The 14,550-nt window shown below is 42.2% G+C and overlaps 1 long non-coding RNA gene across 13 annotated transcripts in view; it reads left to right on the top strand.

Annotated features, from left to right (window-relative positions):
- LOC124503230 (uncharacterized) overlaps positions 1-14,550 on the top strand; it is a 103,609-nt gene that overhangs the window by 10,942 nt on the left and 78,117 nt on the right. For 9 of the 13 annotated variants that reach the window (XR_006960129.1, XR_006960138.1, XR_006960132.1 and 6 more), the window contains exon 4: positions 7,576-7,786. This is a non-coding gene — a long non-coding RNA (uncharacterized LOC124503230). Of the gene's footprint in view, positions 1-3,075; positions 3,197-4,191; positions 4,243-7,575; positions 7,787-8,556; positions 8,738-14,550 lie in introns of those variants that run through there. The other 4 variants (XR_006960131.1, XR_006960139.1, XR_006960136.1 and 1 more) reach the window with 4 other exon arrangements.

Here is a 14,550-nt window from a genome sequence, read left to right as displayed (position 1 = left end):
AGAGTAACAGGTTTTTAGAAAATATTTCCTTGTGTTTCTACTCAGGTTATTACTTTTGTATTACAGAAGGGCAGTGAAATACTAGAACCCCACCCCAGGCTGCGTGGTGAGCTGGTGTCTACGTAGGCAAACAACCATTTCCTTTTAGGTGAAGTTGGAGTTCAGGAAGTACTATTTGAAGAGGCTCAAAGGGATTGATGATGATAACAACAGCAATAATAGTAGTGTCTAACTGATGAACCAGGCACTTTATGTAGATTGTCTTATTTTAACAGCATAGCAACCACATGAAGTCTGGTGCCTTGAGAAGTACAGCAGTGTAGGAGTAAAGAGCATAGACTCTGGGGTCAAACTTTCTATACTCACTTCACAGCTTTGCCAGTAACTAGCTGTGTGGTCTTGAGTGAGAAAACTGCCTCTTCTTCCTCTTCTGTAAGATGAAGATAATAATAGTAACTGCTTCATGAGGTTGTAACGATTAAATGATGTAAGCCCTGTAAAGCACAGTACTTGGTATATAGAAAGTGCTCACCAAATTTTATTGTAATAAAAGTAGATGGAGAAACAGAGGCTTAGATAGAGGGAAGTTAATTTGCCTTAGTGACACAGCAAATATAAATGACAGAACAGTAATTTGTGCCTGGGAAGTCAAACTCCATTGCCCTTCCTTCCTTCCTTCCTTCTTCCTTCCTTCTTTCCTTCCTTAAATAGGCTCCACATGGGGCTTGAACTTACAACTTTGAGATCAGGAGTTGCATGCCACTGACTGATCCAGCCAGGCACCCCATTCAGCGCTCTTGTTTCTTAACCATTACATTGTACCGCCATTATGGATTGAGGGTGAGAGCCTGGACAAGAACCACATTTTGTCCAACTTGAGGTGAGCATAGATCTAAAGGTCACACTTGGGTTCAGACCTATGGAAGCTTTATTTGTGCTCTTTTTTTTTTTTTAACATTTTAAATTTATTTTTTGAGAGAGCGAGGGCAGGGGAGGGGAAGAGAGAGAGGGAGACACAGAATCTGAAGCAGCTTCAGGCTCTGCACAGAGCCTGAAGCAGGGCTTGAACTCATGAACTATGAGATCATGACCTGAACTGAAGTCAGACACTTAACCAACTGAGCCACCCAGGGACCCCTTTATCTGTGTTCTTAACACTGTAGCATGTACTGGTTATTCTCTGAAGTGATTGTTCCCTAGATCCAAACAAATGAATGAGTGATGGGTTATTTATGGTCTGCTGAGGGGTTGAGTGTTCCCTGGCTGGGGCCAGGAAATGGAGCTGAATAAACACCTGTATCTTACCCACTGCTCTTGGACCTAAGTAGGAGCTTGTCTAGTGTCTTTTGTTATTATGATTGTTACTCCTTATACAACTGGTAATGATGAGAAGCTGAGCAGTGTATATATCAAGCACTTTATTTTTTATTTTATTCATTTATTTTTAAAATTCTTTCTCTCTCTCTCTCTCTCTCTCTCTCTCTCTCTCTCTTTCTTTTGTGCGAGTCAGGGAAGGGAGCAGACAGAGAGAGAGAATCTCAGAGACTCCACGCTCAGTACACAGCCCAACTCGGGACTCAGTCCCATAACCCTGGGATCATGACTGGAGCCAAAACCAATAGTTGGGTGCTCAACTGACTGAGCCACCCAGGCACCCAGTAAATATTTTATTTTTAAGTAATCTCTGCACCCAACATGGAGCTCGAACTCACAACCCCGAGATCAAAAGTTGCATCCCCTCCCAACTAGGCCAGCCAGGAGCCCCTACATTGAGCACTTTATGTGCCATGCATTTGACATAGATTATCTCATCTAGTCCTTAATGTAACCGTATGAGGTAGTCACTCCTAACCCTGTTTTATAGAAACAGAGAGATTAGGAAACTTGCTTAAACTCACATAGTGTGTGTGGTGGAGCTGGGATTTGAATACACAGTCTGACTCTAGAGTCCACATTCTTGATCTCTACACTCTATTGTTTCTATTCTTTCCTGTGTAAAGTATATAGTATATGGTAGGTGGCTTAGTAGGTCCAGTCCTATTTTTCCCATCTGAAAAATGGGAAGATTTTGACTAGTGGGCTAGAAATAAGGAGGCCTGTGATCTTGTCCTAACCTTGTCACCAACTTGCCACATCCAGGACTTCACTTTTCTTAGCCTCATTGTCCTCATTCATTAAACAAAAGGGTCACTCCAGATGGTCTCTGAGATCCCTTCTAACTCTTAATGTTCTGATTGACCATATGAAGTGAGGAGAATAACACCTGCTCAACTCCTTGATTTTGGAGTGGTGGTATTTGTGAGGTTTTAGGGAGTCTGCTTTGTGTAAGGGAAGATGCCAGATTTTAGGACAGAGAACATTGCTTTCCTGAAGAAGGTAGGTCTGGGCTCTTTTTTGAGGGTGGTTGCCTAGGGAACCTAGCCTCTGGCCAGCAACAGTCAGGAATGCTTTGGTTAAGAGTTGGCTACAGATAACTAAAACAAGCAGCACATTTAGGTTTCACTTTCCACCCTCCCCCCCCCATACCTTTCCTTTTCATGCTCCCAGTTTGATACACTTCTATATATTAGTATTTAACAGGAGTTTGTTATTTAAATCTTTATTGTAATCTTATGAGGTAAGTACTATTCTAAATTTACAGTTAATGAAAGTGAGGCAAATAGAGTTAAATAATTTGTCCATAGTTACTCAAGTGGAAAGTGGTATTCAACCCACTATGTTGTACTGCCTGGTAGGAACTTAAAAAAAAAAAAAAAAGCAAAGGGAGGATTCTTTATTTATTGGTGGTGTTTTGTTTTGTTTTTTCTTTAAAAAGTTTTTTTTAAGTTTATTTATTTTGGTAGAGTGTGAGCAGGGTAGGGGTAGAGTGAGAGGGTAGAGAGAGAATCCCATTGTGGGGCTTGAACTCATGAACTGTGAGATCATGACCTGAGCCGAAATCAAATTGGACACTTAACCAGCTGAGCTACCCAAGTGCCCCTGTTTTTGTTTTCTTTAGAATAGTAGACTCTTGGAGTTGGAAAGAGCCTTTACCATAGTCAATCTCCTTGCCTACTGTCTGCCATCTGGTTACAGGAACGCTTTCCATCATCCCCCTGACAGATGATCACCCAAGTTCTTTTTGAATACTTCCATTGCTGGGGAGCTAGCTCATTACTTCTTGAGGAATCCCATTATATGTGACTTGTTCTCTTGGGTAAGAGATTATTTCTTGTTTTGAAATTAAATCTAATTGAGATGACTTACCAGTTTTAGGCCTGTCTTCTGGAACCGTTTAGGATAATTATGATCCATCTTCCATATGCCAATCTTGTTAATGTTTGAAGACCCTTTTCCTATTTATAAGTCATTTGTAGTTTTCTCATAGCATCTAAACTTGCTTTCAGTTTGGATTGGTCTGCACAAAGCAGTCTCTATTTTTTATTGCTTTGCAAGTGCAGCCTTGCAACAGATCTGTGCTTCACTTCTTATGGTTAGGCACAAAGTATGGGCTCTTTCCACATCTTTGGAGAACGAATAAATGGTGAGCTGAGTCTCTACTATAGTATATGAGTCTGAAGGGTTTGCAGTTTCCTACTCTTGTAATCTAATGTCCATTAGACTGTTGCCCTGTACACACTGTTAGAGCTCACAAAATGGCTGGAAGTTTATCCGGGCATTTGGCAACATTGCATTTACTTCATCAGGCCACTAGGTGATGAACAACTCACAAACCCAGACTTCCAGGGGCAGTTGTATACAGGACAGTTTTAGATTGTAGTTGGAAAGGCCATCAGAAGTCATTTGGTACAACCTTATTAAAAGGTCTTTTGGGGATGGGGGGAGGGGAAACATGTCTTGTGTATACTTTGTCTTTCCCAGCTTTATTCCAATTTTAAATATTAATTTGAATAGGGTACTTCTTTCTCTGAGTGATCTTAGAAAAGGGGCCTGGGTGGTACTTTCAAGGTTCTTTTGTGCTAAATTATGTATATGTATATTTCAAAGGTTTTATTTTTAAGTAATCTCTACCCAACGTGGGGCTCAAACTTATAGCCCTGAGATCAAAAGTCTCATGTTCTACCAACTGAGCCAGCCAGCTGCTCCTGTATTTTACCATAATGTAGGAATGATGTCTTGGCTTGGTTTAGGATTCTCAAATAGTAGTTCTAGCCACTACAAAGTCTACATGCAGCTTTCTTCTGTCTTCAGTTTCAAGTGATACAGATGGGAAGTCCAGTGCCAATAGGATTATTTTTCCTTGTAAGTAATTACCTGTCTTTTCTCTTTGGAAGTTTGTAAATTTTTTTCTTCATGCTTAGATTTCATCATGATATGCTTTGGGTGTGTTTCTTTTTAAAGTAACTCTGCTTGCCCCTTGTTAACCTTTTTTAGATCTAAAAACTTAAGTCTTTTCTTAACTCAAGGAAGTTTCCATCTGTTTCCAACCTTCACAGAAGAAGAAACTGTCCAGAAAGGTGACTTACTCAAGGTCACTCAGCTAGTTAAAAATGAACTTCAAGCAAATAACTTGACTTCTTTGATGACCTATATTTTCATTGTACTGAATATTGCTCTGTTGAGAGGGCCAACATGAAAAACTTGGGAAATTTTTTTTTTTTTTTTTCAACGTTTATTTATTTTTGGGACAGAGAGAGACAGAGCATGAACGGGGGAGGGGCAGAGAGAGAGGGAGACACAGAATCGGAAGCAGGCTCCAGGCTCTGAGCCATCAGCCCAGAGCCTGACGCGGGGCTCAAACTCACGGACCGCGAGATCGTGACCTGGTTGAAGTCGGACGCTTAACCGACTGCGCCACCCAGGCGCCCCGGGAAATTTTTTAGTGAGACACGAATTTTGCTGAGGGTCTGTGGGGACATGAAGAAGGACAAAGAGATGATAAAATTAATTATGATTAAAATGTGGCCCATTTGGGGGCTCCTGGGTGGTTCAGTTGGTTAAGTATCTGACTCTTGATCTCAATTTAGGTCATGATCTCACGTTTTTGTGGGTTTGAGCCATGTTTCTGGCTCTGCAGTGATGGTGTGGAGCCTGCTTGGGATTCTTCCTTTTTCTCCTTCTTTCTTCCCCTCCGCACTCATGCTTGCAAGCTCTCTCTCTCTGAGACTTTCTCAAAATAAATAAATAAAAATGTGACGCATTTGAAGAACTATAAAATTCACAAGGTATCCCAGTTACTGGAGTTAACCCAGAGCTCTAAAACTTAATAAAGCTAGTTTTGCAAGGGAGAAAGACTTGATAAAGCCAGGAAGTTTATTGAACACTTGGATAACTAGATACTTAGTTGTCAGGAGTTGGGTAAGTATGGTCATGCCCTATTGTAAATATTGGAAAACATATGAGTATCTGAAGGCTTGGAGACAGACATCATAAATTGTGTCTTATCAGTGGTCTGGTTTCTGTTTTGAGTTCCAGCCTGGGACCCTTTTCTGCTGGGAACCACCTGTCCCTGGCTCTGTTGATCTTTGGATTTCCCCAGCCCTCAGTCCCTTTCAGTTTTGAAATGAAACCTACCCCACCGGGTGAGGTCAGGTACTGAGAGAACTTTGACAGCTCATACCAGGTTGTTTTTTTTCTAGAGTCTGGTATGTGACTGTGTGAAGTGTAAGGCTCAGCAGGCTGTGATATAGACTAATTGATGGTGAATCACCTGTTGGGTAGGGCCCAGGTAGTGCCATTTCTTTGGGTAACCAGGAAAACATGTAGACCAAATATGTTGTCTTTCATCCTCAGACACTTGAAACTTAAGAGTACAGTCACCAGAGATCTGCCATGATCTCTCTGCCTTGGGTTACTACAGAAGGAAAGACATTGTTTTATTTCAGTGTCTTTTCTCCTCATTTTTAGAACCTCCATTCTTTTCAGGAAGGAGCCAAGTCCTTGGCCTCTTTCTGCTGCTCCAGCTTCTAAATGTTTATACTGTGCCTCCTGGAATTGCTGCTTTGATGTGAAGTGTCTCCTCTAGATACCCCTAGACACACATGCCCTGCCCCAACCCCTTCACAGAATTTAGCTTCCCCTTTTCCCTTTGTTGTGAAACTAGTTTCCATGATGCTATAGCACTTTGCTTGGAATCTTTATAAGTGGTACTGGCTCTTTCTGTAACTCACCCCATACCACTTCCCCCTGATTTTACCTGACTGTCCCCCAGCCACATCCCTCAGCACTGCAAAACTGCTTCCAGACTTTCAAATACTTTTCCCCCTTTGAGACTTCTGCTGGCCAGCAAGGTTACCTGATCCTTGTCCTTGAGTACAGTTAGCATCTGTACTCAACATGGGGCTCAAACTCACAACCCCCAAATCAAGAGTTATATGCTCTACTGACTGAGCCAGTCAGGTGCCCCTCATTCTCCCATGTTTGTTTAAAATTTTAGTGTTTGACCTCTCCTCCTGGGACTCTGGCCCAGGCTAGGGGATTGGTGGTCAGGTTTGGCCTGGGTCTAGTGACTCAGGGTAGACGGTGGAATTAGGGAGCTTGGTGTCAACATCTCAGATGTGGGCAGATGGGAAACTGTAAGATCTGAACACCAGAGCCATCTGGGGTGGAAGGGACAGAGAAAATTTAGCATCTGAAGCAAAGGACATCCTTTGTAGGTTCCCTCTTCTGCTCATTTGAAAAAAAATTAAGGGGCGCCTGGGTGGCTCAGTCAGTTGGATGTCGGACTCTTGATTTCAGCTTGGGTCATGAGCTCGCAGTTTGTTGATCTGAGCCCTGCGTCAGGCTTCATGCTGACAGTGCTTGGGATTCTCTGTCTCCTTGTCTCCCTCTCTTTCTTCCCCTCTCCCACTTCTGCACACCTGTGCTCTCTCAAAATAAATAAAAATAAAAAAATTTTTACAAATTAAGTTTTTTTATAACAGTTTTAGGTTCACAGAAAAATTGAGGGGAAGATAACAGAGATTCCCATGATTATTATTTTTAAGTAAGCTCTATGTGGGGCTCAAACTCACAACCCTGAGATCAAGAGTCACGTGCTCTCTCTCTGCTCCTCTCCCCTGCTGTGCACGCTGTCCCTTTCTCTCTTTAAAACAAAACAAAACAAAACAAGAGTCACCTGCTCTACTGACTGAGCCAGACAGGCACCCTGAGATCCCCATTATTTTTGAAAAATTGATCTTTAATTTTATAGGGAATATAGTAATATAATCTAAAAAAAATGAAAATCGGTAGACATTTTGAATTCTCTTGTTCTCCTCCCATTCTCATTTCACTTATTTTTGTATTTCTCAAAGGTGGTAACCTTGTTAGTGTTTGAAATGTAGCTTCCAGACTTTTTTCTTTGTGTTTACATACATGTGTATGAACCCAGAAAAAGAGTTATTTTTGTGTTTATACAAATGGGGTCACATTTTACGTATTATTTCAGTATTTCTTTGATTCAGTAATGTACCTGGATAATATTTCATGTTGATACATAAAGATAACTTCTCCTTTATTTTGGCTACTGTGTAGTTTTTTGTATAATAGATACACTGTGTATAGCTACTTTCCTATTGAGAGACATTAAGGTATTTCCATTTTGATGCTATAAATGATTCTTGTTGTGTTTTAAATGTTAGCATTCTTTCCTAGGGCTTCTTTTTCCTCATACTCTTCCTAGGTGATCTCAACTTCTCTGACAGCTCCACTTAACCATCTACACATGGATGATGCCCAGATCTTTCTATGGACCACAGTATCCAACTGCTCATGTAGACAACATCGCAAGGATGTTTTGCATACTCGGCAAAATGCAGCCTCCTGCTCTTCCCCACTTGCTCGTCATCCATTGTCCTCATCACATGTAAGTAGCACACTCTTGATAGGCCCAAAGCCTGGTAGTCATTCCCTTCCCCTCGTACAGCCAGCAACCAGCCTGTCACTAGGACTTTTCCTCCCCATTATTTCTTGGATCCAGTTGCTTTCTTTCCTTCTTCATTGCGGGTACTTTGTCCCTTAGTTTTCTGATTTATAAAATAGAGTATTTGTGAGTACTAAATAAATTAACACACATAAAATGCTTAGAACAATAGATTGGCACCCAGTAAGTGCTATGTGAATATTGATTATTGTCATCATCATCGTCACCGTTGTTGTTGGGGTCTTCTCATCTTAGTGTACATAATCCATTCTCATATCTACCTCCAGTCTTGATTTTATCCTTCCCTACCTCTGTTCCATTCTGCACATTGTAGCCAGAGTGATCTTTATAATATATACAAATGATCATGGTCTAACTTTCCTGCTTAAAACAACTTCGGTGATTTTGCCATTGGGCTTTTACATGTACTGTCACCCCCATCTGGAATGCTTTTTCCTTGGTCTTTGCGTGGTTGTTTGTTTTTTTGTTTGTTTGTTGTTTTGATATACCTGTTTCTAAATGTCATCTTCTCAGAGAGACCTTCCCCTGACCACCTAATTATTCCAAAGTAGCCATACGTATTCTTTCTATCACATCACCTTTTTTAATCTTTGCATAACACTTATTAATACGTTATTTTTCTGTCTTATTCACGTATTTGTTTATAATCTCCTTCAATTAATTTTTTTTATTTAATTTTTTTTTTAAACTAGGCTCCACACCCAGTATGGGACTTGAGCTCATGACCCTGAGATCAAGAGTTGCATGTTCTACCAACTGAGCCAGCCAGGCATCCCTAGTCTCCAATTAGAATTAAATTCTCTGAGAAAGACAGATACATGTTTTCACTCATATGTGGAATTTGAGAAATTTAACAGAAGACTATGGGAGAAGGGAAGAAAAAAAAACAATTACAAACAGAGAGGAAGGCATTTCATAAGAGACTCTTCAATACAGAGAACAAACTGAGGGTTGATGGGGGTGTGGGTTTGGTGGAACAGGGAAAATGGGTGATGGGCATTGAGGAGGACACTTGTTGGGATAAGAACTGGGTGTTGTATGTAAGTGATGGATCATGGGAATCTACTCCTGAAGCCAAGAATACACTGTATACACTGTATGTTAGCTAACTTGACAATAAATTTATATTAAAAAAAAAAAAGAATTTTCTGAGAATGAGGGTATTGTTTGTTTTATTCGCTATTCTCTTCCTAATGCCTAGAACAATGCCTGGCACATTGTAGGCACTCAGTGAATACTTGTTAAGTGAATTACAAAACAACTTCGCATGTCTCAGGAGTCCCTTTTTGGTCTCCCCAGCATCATTTGCTTCAGAACACCTTCTACTTTGGCTTCCCTACCCCCCCCCCCCATCTCTTCAGATGTGTTTTCTTGCTGCAAGAATTTTTTATATTATGTTCCCTTTACTTAGAACGCTTTTCCTCAGGGTGCCCAAGTGGCTCAGGTTAAGTGACAGTTTTGATTTCAGCTCAGGTCATGATCTCTTGGTTTGTGAAATCAAGCTCATGTTGGGCTCCACGCTGACAGTGCTCAGAGCTTGCTTCTGATTCTCTCTCTGCCCCTCACCTGCTCACAGTTGCTTCTTCTCAAAGTGAATAAACTTTAAAAAAGAAAAAAGGATCACTTTTCCTCAAGTGCTCTGCCACTGCCTGGGTATCTCCTATTCATCCTTCAAGTTTCAGCTTAGGTGTAACTTCACCTGACTGTCTTTTTTTTTTTTTTTAAATGTTTGTTTATTTTGAAAGAGAGGGATAGAGAATCTCAAGCAGGCTCTACTGTGTGTCAGTGCAGAGCCTGATGCAGGGCTTGATCCCATGAACCATGAAATCATGACCTAAGTTGAAATCAAGATTTGTACACTTAACTGAGCCACCCCGGTGCCCCATGACTGTCCTTAGTCTTCCAGCTCTACGTGCATTACCTTTAATTATACATACTGTAATTATTTGTCTCCCTTACTACATGGTAAGTTTTGTTGGGCAAAGGCCTAGGTCTTGCTTACTGTGTATTCTAAGTGCTACAGCTGTGGGCTGGAAGCGTCTCTTGAGATGAGGTGCTGGGTAGGAGTACCCAGAGTAGTACTTGAGGGCTAAGAAGTGTGCCTTAGAATGTCAGAGTAAGGTCTAGTCATTTGGCCCTAGCTCATTGTCATTCTCCTTATTCCATCTTCGGTGATTCCAGTATTTTCTTGAATGAGCCATTTAACATGCTTGAGATGAATCATCTAATACACTTGTCCTCTCTCAGATATATTCACAAAATCAGGGTAGGTCTGGCAGAGAACTTGCCCATGGAAGGGAGCATGAGTGCTGAGGATAAAAGTTGGGGATCTGGGTAGGCAGATTATTTACTCTTGAGTGGCTGATGGCAGAATAACTGAGAGTGGAATGCAATCCTCAGCAAGGAAAGAAACAAAAGGCCTTAGGGATAAGGTGAGGCAAAGATGAAACAGGAAGCTGAATCATTAAGTCAGAAACTTAGAGAATCAGGATGGTGGGTGGAGTGTAAGAAAGGACAGGGCAAGCAATTCAAGATTAAGGCCATAAATAATCTTGGGGATTACGTAAATCATCTTTTGGCATTCTCACCTCTTTAGTGTGGAACCAGCTTTTGGATTAAAAGAAGAATCAGGTAGTTGACATATAAAGGTTTGAGCTAGATTTCACATTAGTTTGTATTTTATAAGTTAATTACCTGAATGTGAAATCCTCAGAAATCCAACCATGTACCTTTCTCCACACTTCAGTTTCTGCTCCGAAGAGCTGACTTCCCCTCCTTTTATTTTTTTTATTTTTTTAAGTTTATTTTGAGAGAGAGCGAGAGAAGGCAAGCATGAGCGGGGGAGGGGCAGAGAGAGAGGGGGAGAGAGAGAATCCCAAGCAGGCTCCACACTGTCAGTATGGAGCCCGGTGCAGGGCTGAAACTTACGAACTGTGAAAATGTGACCTGAGCTGAAATCGAGTCAGATGCTTAACTGACTGAGCCACCCAGGAGCTCCTCCCTCCTTTTAAATACACTAAGTTTAACTAGCTAATTTTCAAAAAAAGTTTCCTGTACAGAAGCCTGTAGCAATCCTGGTGCTCTCTTTAGGTAGGCTGAGGATATTCCCTTTACATAGAATGATCACTCTTTCAGGCTGTATCTCCTCCTACCAAACCATGCATAGGAACTGGCTTCAGCAGTCTCGGGAATTCAGGACTCTGCCTAGCCTGAATCTGTGGAATTTCTGTCTGAATTGTGGGGAAGGACATGGGAGTGTAGATTCTGTTGGTGAGGCATAGTAGTAGTGGAAGACTGGCTGGGTGTGCATAGATGTGAGGTTTGAAGCTGTGTAGGCAGTGGGCTTCAAAGTTTCTGACCTGGAATGGTCTTTGAATGTATGGCAGCGTTAGTGTGGTCTAATATATGCCAAATAGAGAATCTTGGTGATTGGTGCCAGTCATTAGCCCTTAGAGGCATTCTGTATGTTTTTCTGTGTGGCCTGGAAGTCTTCTACAGACCAGTAGCTGGCATCACGGTGGGTACCTGGGGAGAATCACGGGGATAGGAGCAGTACTTACTAAAGAGGGATATATTCTCTTTTGAAGGTTGGGTGGAGTGATTATGTGCACATCCTGGGCAGTCTAAGGCCCAGTCACCTTGCCTGTGTGAGGCAAGGTATCTGTATTCCCCTCCTAGGGCTCTGCTGGGAAAACCAACCTAAGAGGGCCAGAGATCATGGCCACTCTTAGTGATTCCCACAGGAATGCTCCCCATCTTTGACTCCTCTGTTGTTTAAGCCCCATGCTCTGATGGCCTGCCTTCTGTTTTCTGCTTTGGTACCTTCAAATTTCATAATCCGTTCTGACTTTTCTTTCTAGATTACTCCATGCCCAGCTTGATTCTTGGTTCTACATAGTCCTCTAATTTTGACATTGCCAGTCAGCTTCAAGTGTGGGCCTCCCTCCATGAGCCCTGTTCGTAGAGCTATGATTTTGAAGCTTTAATGCATCAGAATTACCCATGCAGGCAAAGGAGGAGGTTGCTGTATACTTACTTAAAATGCAAATTCCGGGGTGCCTGGGTGGCTTGGTTGGGCATCCGACTTTGGCTCAGGTCATGATCTCATGGCTCATGGGTCCAAGCCCCATGACAGGCTCTGTGCTGACAGCTCAGAGCCTGGAGTCTGCTTCGGATTGTGTGTCTCCCTCTCTCTCTGCCCCTCCCCTTCTTGCACTCTGTCTCTGTCTCTCAAAAATAAATAACCATTAAAAATAAATAAAATGCAAATTTCTGGGGCACCTGGGTGGCTCATTCAGTTAAGCGTCTGACACTTAATCTCAGCTCAGGTCTTGATCTCAGCTCTGGGTGTGAAGCCTACTAAAAAAAATGCAAATTCCTGGGGGCACCTGGCTGGCTGAGTTGGAAGAGCATGTGATTCTTGATCTCGGGGTCATGAGTTTGAGCCCCACAATGGGTGTAGAGATTACTTATAAAAAATAAGGGTGCCTGCATGGTTCAGTGGCATCTGACTTTTGATTTCAGCTCAGGTCATGATATTGCAGTTTGTGGGTTCATGCTCCACATCAGGCTCTGTGCTAACAGTGTGGAGCCTGCTTGGGATTCTGTCTCTTTCTCTCTCTCTGTGTTTCTCCCCTGCTTGTTTTCTGTCTCTCTCTCTCAAAATAAATAAAAATAAACATTTTAAAAATATAAAAAATAAATAGGGGTACCTTTGTGGCTCAGTTGGTTAAGTATCTGACTCTTGGTTTCAGCTCAGGTCACAATCTCAGCCCTGAAAGGGGTTCTGCGCTGACAGTGTGGAACCTGCTTGCGATTCTCTCTGCCCCTTCCGTTCTCCTCTCCCCTCCCCCTTTATACAAAATGTACAGCCACTCAATACAAAGTAACCCCATGTTACTCTCTTAGTACCTCATTTGCTTTCATTAGACCCCTTACTGCTTTTTTAATAGTTTGTCTTTCTCACCTACCAGATTATAAATTTCATTAAGGTAGGGACCTTCTTGCTAGAGGTTGTATTTTCAGTGCTTAGAGGCATTCAGGAAGTATTTGATAACTAAATTACTCCTTACCTTCTTGTCAGTACCCATGTGGGTTCTTTGTGGCTCTGCACAAACTCTCATCCTTTGTATGTGTTGTTGCCTCTGCCAGAAGCACCCTTACTCTCATCAGCTGGTCAGACTTTTTCTTGTCCTTTCCCACTTCTCTCAGCAAGTCTTTGACTTCCCCAGGCAGTGCTCGTTCAATAGAGTTAGCACTTTGGTCCTCTCAAATGGACTTTTTGCCCTGTGTGGTGATTTTATCTGTGTAAGAGAGAGATGGTATTGCCCTTGGTTTACCAAAAGCTCTGAGAGGTGGATTAACTTGGAAGTGGTTAGAACTGAGATTCAAACCCCTATGTATCTGTAGAGCCCTCACTCAATCCACCTTGCTTGCTCTAAAAGAAACCAAAGAGACCTAGAGACATTGAAGTGAAAGAGATTTTGTTTTTAATTAGGTAATGAAAGTGTGTGTTTGTGTGTGTGTGCGTGCATGCATGTGTGTGCATGTGTGCATGCATGTGTGGGAGGGATGTTCCCTGTTGAAAGCCCAGGAAAGAGCAGAAGCTAGATGGGGCATGAAAGGCTGTGGCCCCATGGTGTGTAATGAGGCTTCTGTGTTGCAGGCCTGAGGAGAATCTCAGATTTCTGACCTCTTCCTAATTTCAAGCCTGGGTATTCAACTGTCCGCAGGGCCACTTGGACCTGTATGTATCATTGGCTTCCTAAATTTAGTAGCATATGGTAGGAATGTTTGATTACAGTGATTTGTCATTTTTGGTGATAGTATATGAAAGCATTTAACACAGGGCCTTTTGCACACTGTAGGTTTCCAACAGGTGACAGAGAGTATGTGAGAAATATTTTGAAACTGTTAAGTCTTTCCCCAGGTCCCTTAACTCTACTCCTGTGCCTCCTACCCTCAGGCTAAATAGGAGATAGCAACATGGATTCCACCTTTGGGAACTTGCTGATTCCTTGTTGGTGGCTTTATGCTTAGGCAAGAAGTGTAATTGATTTCCACATATCTGAGAGCATATATATCTGGACCCTGTCCACCAGATTACTCAAAATCTTACCCCAGACTGAAAATGTTACCTTGGGCAACTTTCTTGGTAGGTACCTTAGGCTTGAGAATCTTAGTGGGGAAGACTGCGAATCTCTAGGATGGTCATGCAAGGTGGTGAATGTATGGGGGTTGAACATGAGTTTAACTTAGCCAGGATAGCTTATTGGGTGCAGACATGGAGGAAGGGATAAAATAGGGAGCAAAATGGGCTCAACTCTTTGTAATTTTCTGCTTGTAGGAAGGTGTACGCACTTGTGTGCCAGGGGCAGAGCTCTGGCCTGCTGTGAGAGTCAGGTTTACTCCTGGCTGCCCTGCAAGGCATTTGGGATTTAGTAGGAGATGAAATAGGAAATCTGAATCCCAGATAGCTTTGCTTCAGATCTTATAGATCTGTAGGAAGGAAGTGTGCCTCCCAGGATCTCTCAGTCCTCTGAATCACCACCTACATGCTGAAATAAGGAATTCCATCCAGATGTATGGGGGTGTCCCTTCATCCTTCTTAGGCTCCATCAACTTGCCTTGATCTTAAGCTTTTATCCTTTTCCCCCTGTCACTGACCTGGCTTCTGGAAAGGAGAG

The sequence above is a fragment of the Lynx rufus genome, unplaced genomic scaffold (genome assembly GCF_022079265.1).
Source record: "Lynx rufus isolate CCGP_SWC_20201006 ecotype Redwood Valley unplaced genomic scaffold, mLynRuf1.p SCAF_8, whole genome shotgun sequence".
Classification (NCBI taxonomy): domain Eukaryota; kingdom Metazoa; phylum Chordata; class Mammalia; order Carnivora; family Felidae; genus Lynx; species Lynx rufus.
Note: the sequence above shows the minus strand (reverse complement) of the source record. Positions and strands in the feature narration are given on the sequence as shown.